General features: G+C 43.0%; 1 pseudogene; it reads left to right on the top strand.

Annotated features, from left to right (window-relative positions):
• The first annotated feature begins 1,242 nt into the window (after nt 1–1,242).
• LOC124507434 (60S ribosomal protein L3-like) lies at nt 1,243–2,456 on the top strand (annotated as a pseudogene).
• Nucleotides 2,457–6,772: the final 4,316 nt, after the last annotated feature.

Genomic DNA, 6,772 nt, shown 5'->3' on the forward strand with positions numbered 1-6,772 from the left:
GAGCCACCCAGGGGCCCCTAGAAGTCCCTTATTTAACTTCGTTCTTAAGAAACTATTTTACAATGTCATAAAATCATTTTTTAAAATATTTTTATCAAGTCATTTTTGCCAAAGTACCAATGGAAATACAAGATCATCATTTACATGCTATAAATCAGGTGTTAACTTCCTGTTTTCTTCTGAAAAGAATCATTAAATTTTTTTGCACTCCATTTTCTCTGCCATCATTGAATTTTCCTATATTCAACTACTATTAGTATTTCCTGCTATTTCAGACCTGACCTGAGCTTTTCTCTTCACTAGGTAAAGTGCCAGATTACAGAATACTGTCATGTAGATATATTTTCACTGGTTTAAAAAATGTACTCTGTGAGAGCAGCAAAAAAGAGTAATTCCAGACCCTCATCTGCTTTTGTGTTGAGGGTCCCTGGACCTCTTCCCATTAGATGAGCATTTGCTTCCTGCTGGAATACCTAAAGAGGTGGGAAGTTGGTGCCTCACATGGCAGCCAGTTCCATTTTGGGACACCCATAATAATTTTATATAGAACATTTATTTTTAAATAGACCGATCTACATCCCCCATTATTATTATTATTATTATTATTATTATTATTATTTTGAAGGGGACAGAGAGCGAGGGAGAGAGAGAGAATCCCAAGCAGGCTCTGCACCGTCAGTGGGGCTCAAACCCACAAACCATGAGATCACAACCTGAGCCAAAATCGAGAGTTGGATGCTCAACCAATTGAGCCATTCTTCTGAGTAGCTGATTCTAACTGATTTCTCAGGCTGTGCTGCATGATCTCATTCCTCTTCTCTGACTCAGGTACTTCAACCACTCCACTCTTTTTCTTGTAGAACAGTGTTCTTCCAGCAGTTTCTCATGTGTTAGATTTCCTCAATCCTCTCAACCCAGCAACCTGTATCCTTCAGGCCCGCTCTTTTTCAGTAATGGACTGTCAGGAATCTGTTCCCAGCTCAGAGTTTGGTCACACACAGCCAGATCTTTCCCTAGCCAGACTACGCATAGGTCCAACCCCACGGAATGATACTGCCCTTATCTACACACACTGGGTGGGAGGGAGGCACTAACAGCACAGGACCCGAGGCTTGTTGTGTGGAGGGAATCGTGTGAAGCATTTAGCCCAGAAGCTGATATATAGTAAGCATTTAGTAAATATTAGCCATGTATGTAATTTAAACATCGAATCCTGCTCTATTGTCAGCGTCTGGTGGTGGAATGTCTCACAGGAACTTCTCTGCTCCCAGGCATGGGTCCTTGGGCTTCCTGCCTTGGAAATGTAGCAGCCAGAACCACTGGGAAGGTGAAGAGCTTCCCCAAGGATGACTCTTCCAAGCCTGGCCACCTCCCTGCCTTCCTGGGATACAAGGCTGTCATGGCTCACATAGTATGAGAGGTCCACAGGCCAAGATCCAAGGTGAACAAAGAAGGATGTTGTGGAGGCTGTGGCCATTGTGGAGATGCCACCCACGGTGGTTGTGGGCAACATGGACTGTGTGGAGACCCCTGGAGGCCTCTGTGCCTTTAAGACCATCATTGCCATGAGCACATCAGTGATGAATGCAAAAGGTGCTTCTATAAGAACTGGCCTAAGTCTAAGAAAAAGGCCTTCACCAAGTACTGAAAGAAGTGGCAGGAAGATGATGGCAAGAAGCAGCTAGAGAAGGACGTCAACAGCAGGAAGAAGTACTGCCAAGGTGATCTGTGTCATCGCCCACACTCAGATGCACCTGCTTCCTCTACACCAGAAGGCCTGCCTTACGGAGATCCAGGTGAATGGAGGCACTGTGGCCAAGAAGGTGGCCTGGGCCCGTGAGACGCTAGAGCAGCAGATGCCTGTGAACCAAGTGTTTGGGCAGGATAAGATGATTGATGTCATTGGTATCACAAAGGGCAAAGGCTACAAAGAGGTCACCAGCCACTGGCATACCAATGAGCTACCCTGCAAAACCCACGGGAGGCTGTGTAAGGTTGCCCGTATTGGGGCATGGCATCCGACTCAAATGGCCTTCTCTGTGGCTCGGGCTGGGCAGAAAGGTTACCATCACTGCACTGAGATCAACAAGAAGATCTACAAGATTGGCCAGGGCTACCTCATGTAGGATGGCAAGCTCATCAAGAAAAATGCTTCCACCGACTATGATCTGTCTGACAAGAGCATCAACCCTCTGGGTGGCTCTGTCCACTACAGTGAAGTGACCAATGATGTCATCACGCTGAAAGGCTGTGCAGTAGGAACCAAGAAGCCAGTGCTTACTCTCCACGAGTCCTTGTTGGTGCAGACTAAATGGCGGACCTTGGAGAAGACTGACTGTAAATTCATTGACACCACCTCCAAGCTTGGTCATGGCTGATTCCAGACGGCGGAGGAAAATACAGCTTTCATAGGACCACTTAAGAAAGACCAAATTACAAAGGAAGAAAGAGCTTAACGTCAGCAGCTGATTGTGCAGCTGGTGGAATCTCAATAAAAATTATTTTCCAGTGGTGGGGAGGCGGGGGATAGAATCCTCTTTTTTATCAACATACTGTGGGAAAGAACTGTCACCTCCTGCATCCTGAATACCAGAATACTCTGAATGTAGCCCAAATCCAGATTCAGCTCCCTCATTGTACATGGCTCACTCATACTGAGATCATCAAAACTCCTGAGTCTTTTATATACATGCTCCTAGCTGACCACATCTTTCTCATCTGCACTCGAACAGTTTGTTTTGCTGTTGTTATTCTTAGTGTGGTTTTCAAAAATTACTTAATTTTAATATGTTAAGCGCAACCTATGGAAATCATTTTGGATTCTGTGTACTCACTGTACTTTCCAGCTGAATGGAACTCCTGGAAACTCCAGTTGTTGTTTGCATCCCTGCTTCTGAGACTTTACAGGATACAGTGTATTCTTTGCCAAAAAGAATAGCTTCATTCCTCACAGCTCCTTGCCCGGCTGGCCTGGGAGCAGCTGCAAGTTCCCAGTTAGCTTCAGGCTTTGCATGGTGTTCTAGGCTTCCATGAATCCTCTGGTGGTTCCTCTTCCTTATGCAACCCATGTGTGTTTTCTGGTGGGGCCACTTTTCACATATTGTTTGCTCAGTAAAACTGTGGGTCATGTCAATGCCAATCAACTCTCACCCTCCAGTTTACTGTATCAGTTAGCATGTCCCACCCATCAGGCTCATGGGAGGTGATGGAGTTGCTAGAGAAGATATTTATGAGGTTTATGCAAACCCCCATTCCCTACCTCTAGCATTAAACTTAGACTTCCAAAACACATGCTCACTTTCTCCCTTTTGAGAGGACAAAATACTTACAAGTCAAAATTCTAGTTAATTGGGTTATCTTGGACAAATTTAGGAACTTTTCTGGACACAATAAAATGGGGGGGGGTTGGACTGAGATTACCCCAGTTGCCTAAGGAGCAGAGAATTCTGTAATTCATCTTAGTTCTGTTTCCACTGAAAAATTAGTCTCGTGTTAGGGTCTCTCCAATCCTGTGGGATTATAGTATCAGTATTGTCCAGCTTTATTGTTTGTTCGTAGCTTTGAACCAACAATGCAAAGTGATCCATGATGATCATAATTTCCAACACAAGCCCACAGCAAATACCTTGGGTGTCTCAACATTTTCAATTTTCTGGGGTGAAATACTCACTTCCAAAAAATTATTTGCATATAGAAAATTATTGCTTAAATGATATGCAATCTGAGTTCCACACTTAGACATGTATATACTTATTTACTGGAATTCCCCATTGGTTGCCCCATGAGACACCTCACACCTAACATCTTTCCACACAAAATGCCTCCTCTTCCTGAATGGTTTTGGTGAGCAGCACTACCAGAGCATTGGTTGAAGGAGTCAAACCAGATGTCTTCCCTTCCCTTCATTCCCCCTGCTCATCCTGCCTTTGTCCCTCTACCATTTGGTCATCAAGCACTATTGAAACAAGTTACTCTATATCAGTCAAAACCACCTCCTCTTCCTCTCCTCTGCCACTGCCTGAGTTCATGCCTTTCTCTGTAACCGCCTCCATGCTCACAGTCCTCCTGTCTGTCCTCCACTGTGCTATGCTGCCAATGCAATCAATCAAAACAACAAATCTGGGGGTGCCTGGTGAGCTCAGTTGGTAGAGCATGCAACTCTTGACCTTGAGGTTGTGAGTTTGAGTAACCTTATCCTTTAATTCCAAGCTCATACACTCTTCCTTTGTGAAGCCTTCCTAAGAGACACTCAGTCTCTGTGTCCCACTCCTTCATTAGAGAGTAAATATCTGCTTCCTCGTCTGACCCCCTCTTTTGTTCACAGTGGAAACTGTGGGGGCCTTTTTTTTGTCTTTGTATTTGTAAGATTAGTACAGGACCTGTAACATAGTAGGGCTCAATAAAAGTCTGTTAAATAAAAGAGAAACCAAACAAGAATGTCTAGTGGACTGACACTAAATAATTAAAATCATTAGCTCTGCTGATCACATGATTTGCAAGGCCTATGACAAAGTTCCAGAGGAAGAAGGCATCACTGGTGTCCCTCATTATGTCATCATTTGCATGCCTGCTTCTAGAAAATACTGTAGAATGGCGTTTGACTAGGGTGGCAGTGCTAAGCCTCTATGATTGGGGCATGGTGACCTGCCAAAGATATCCATCCCATCAACCTTCTTGAGCACTTTATGCATTGTCATTAAGAAGAAAAACAAGCTCTTCTCATTGGAGCAGGTCAAAAGTAATCACCTCTCCCTAGTGATAGGTCCCACTAAAATCTGCTTTGGGGGAACTTGGCTGCACATGGATATTCAAAACACACAAAAGCAATGAAATACATAAATAAATATACATATAAATAATCTCAATCTCAGAGAAAATGTACAAGTACAGCATAAGAAAACTTCTTTCCTTTCCCATTTGAGAGTAAGTAAATGGCTGGCATTATGCCCCATTAATCTCCAACACTTCAGCGTGTATTTCCTATCAAGTAAGACATTCTCCTATATAACCACAATATAACCATTAAAATCAGGAAATTAATATTGATACTTTACTATAATACAATTCTCAGGGTCTACTCAAGTTCCATCAGTTATTGCAAGCATGCACTTTGTAAGAAAAAGAGGCAGTCTTAAATTCAGATCTTGCAAAACAGACACCACATTTAGTTATCATGTCTCCTTAGTTTTGTTCTATCTGGAACAGTTCTTGGTCTTTCCTTGACTATCCTATCATAAGCATGACCTTTTCAATGTTTACAGGCCATTCATTTTGCATAATGTTCTTCAGTTTGGGTTTGTCTGGTTCATCTTCATGAGTAGGTAGGAATATCACAGAAGTGATGGTGATGTATTCTCATTTTATCCTATTCAAGTGACATGTGATTTGTATTTGTACCATTACGGTGACATTAACTTTGATCACTTAAGTTCCTATCTGCTTGGCTTCTGCACTGTGAAATTATTTTTTTCCCCTTTGTAATTAATAAATAGTTTGTAAGGGGGTTTTGATATTATGTATCACTCCTCATCAAACTGTTAACTTAGTCATTACTTTTTTTTAAAGCTAATTTATTTATTTTGAGAGAGAGACAGAGAGTGCAAGTAGGGGAGGAGCAGAGACAGAGGAGAGAACCCCAAGCCCGCCCTGCACTGTCAGTGTGGAGCCCAATGCAGAGCTTGAATTCACAAACCGAAAGACCATGACCTGAGTTGAAGTTGGAGGCTAAACCAACTGAGCCACCCACACACCCTTAATCACTACTTTTTAAATATATGTTTGAACTCATGGTTTTGTACTTTATTCAATGCATTACAAATTTTTTTTAATGTTTTATTTATTTTTGAGGAGGTGGGGAGAGGGGCAGAGAGAGAGGGAGATGCAGAATCCCAAGCAGGCTCCAGGCTCTGAGCTGTCAGCACAGGGCCCGATGCGGGGATCGAGATCATGTACCATGAGATCATGACCTGAGCCAAAGTCGGATGTTTAACCAACTGCGCCACCCAGATGCCCCCATTTTAGTCTGCTACTATTATTATTCGTTTTCTTTCTCAAATTGCCCTAGATTTTTCCAGTAAAAGTCCTTATAAGGTGGTCTCTGTGTCCCCATTATTCTTTGAGCACTTCTTTATTCCAGGCTGTACAAGAAGTTCCAGACTCATCTCGTACTTTCTCTACAGCAGTACTGAAGTCAACCAATTCTCCAAGGACCTCTGAAGAGGGACACTTAGAAACCAAGATGTGAATGCTAGATGTATGCAATGCTATTGGGAGTGCCACTGCTCCCAGACCCTCTCAGGGGACAAAGCTAGGAATATACATATTTGAATTTGAATATCTCGCTCCCTCTCTTTCTTTTGTCTGTCTATTGAAAACCATGAGTTCACACCCCAATCTTCAATTCCAGCCCAACACCATTATCCTTAATATTTTCTTACTTGTCAATCAATGTTATGATTCCTCTATAGCTGACACAACTACCTCCATCCCTGTGGATGCCCTCTTCACCACCCACATGCCAGACAGCTCCTTCACATGGACACACTCTTCACTTGCTTAGGCTCTGACACCCAACCTGGGCCACCAGGAATCTACTAGTGCACCCACATCATTCACCACCTTGCTCAATCCCACCTAATAGGTTTTGGACCAAATTGAACATGGCTCAATTCCTAGTCTCTGGACTGTGTCTGTGACCTCTTGCTTTCTAGGTATACATCTTAGTATAAACTATAGCTCTAGACTACAGATTTTGTTAGCCTCCTCTCAAGAA

This window comes from Lynx rufus, unplaced genomic scaffold, assembly GCF_022079265.1.
Source record: "Lynx rufus isolate CCGP_SWC_20201006 ecotype Redwood Valley unplaced genomic scaffold, mLynRuf1.p SCAF_12, whole genome shotgun sequence".
Lineage (NCBI taxonomy): Eukaryota > Metazoa > Chordata > Mammalia > Carnivora > Felidae > Lynx > Lynx rufus.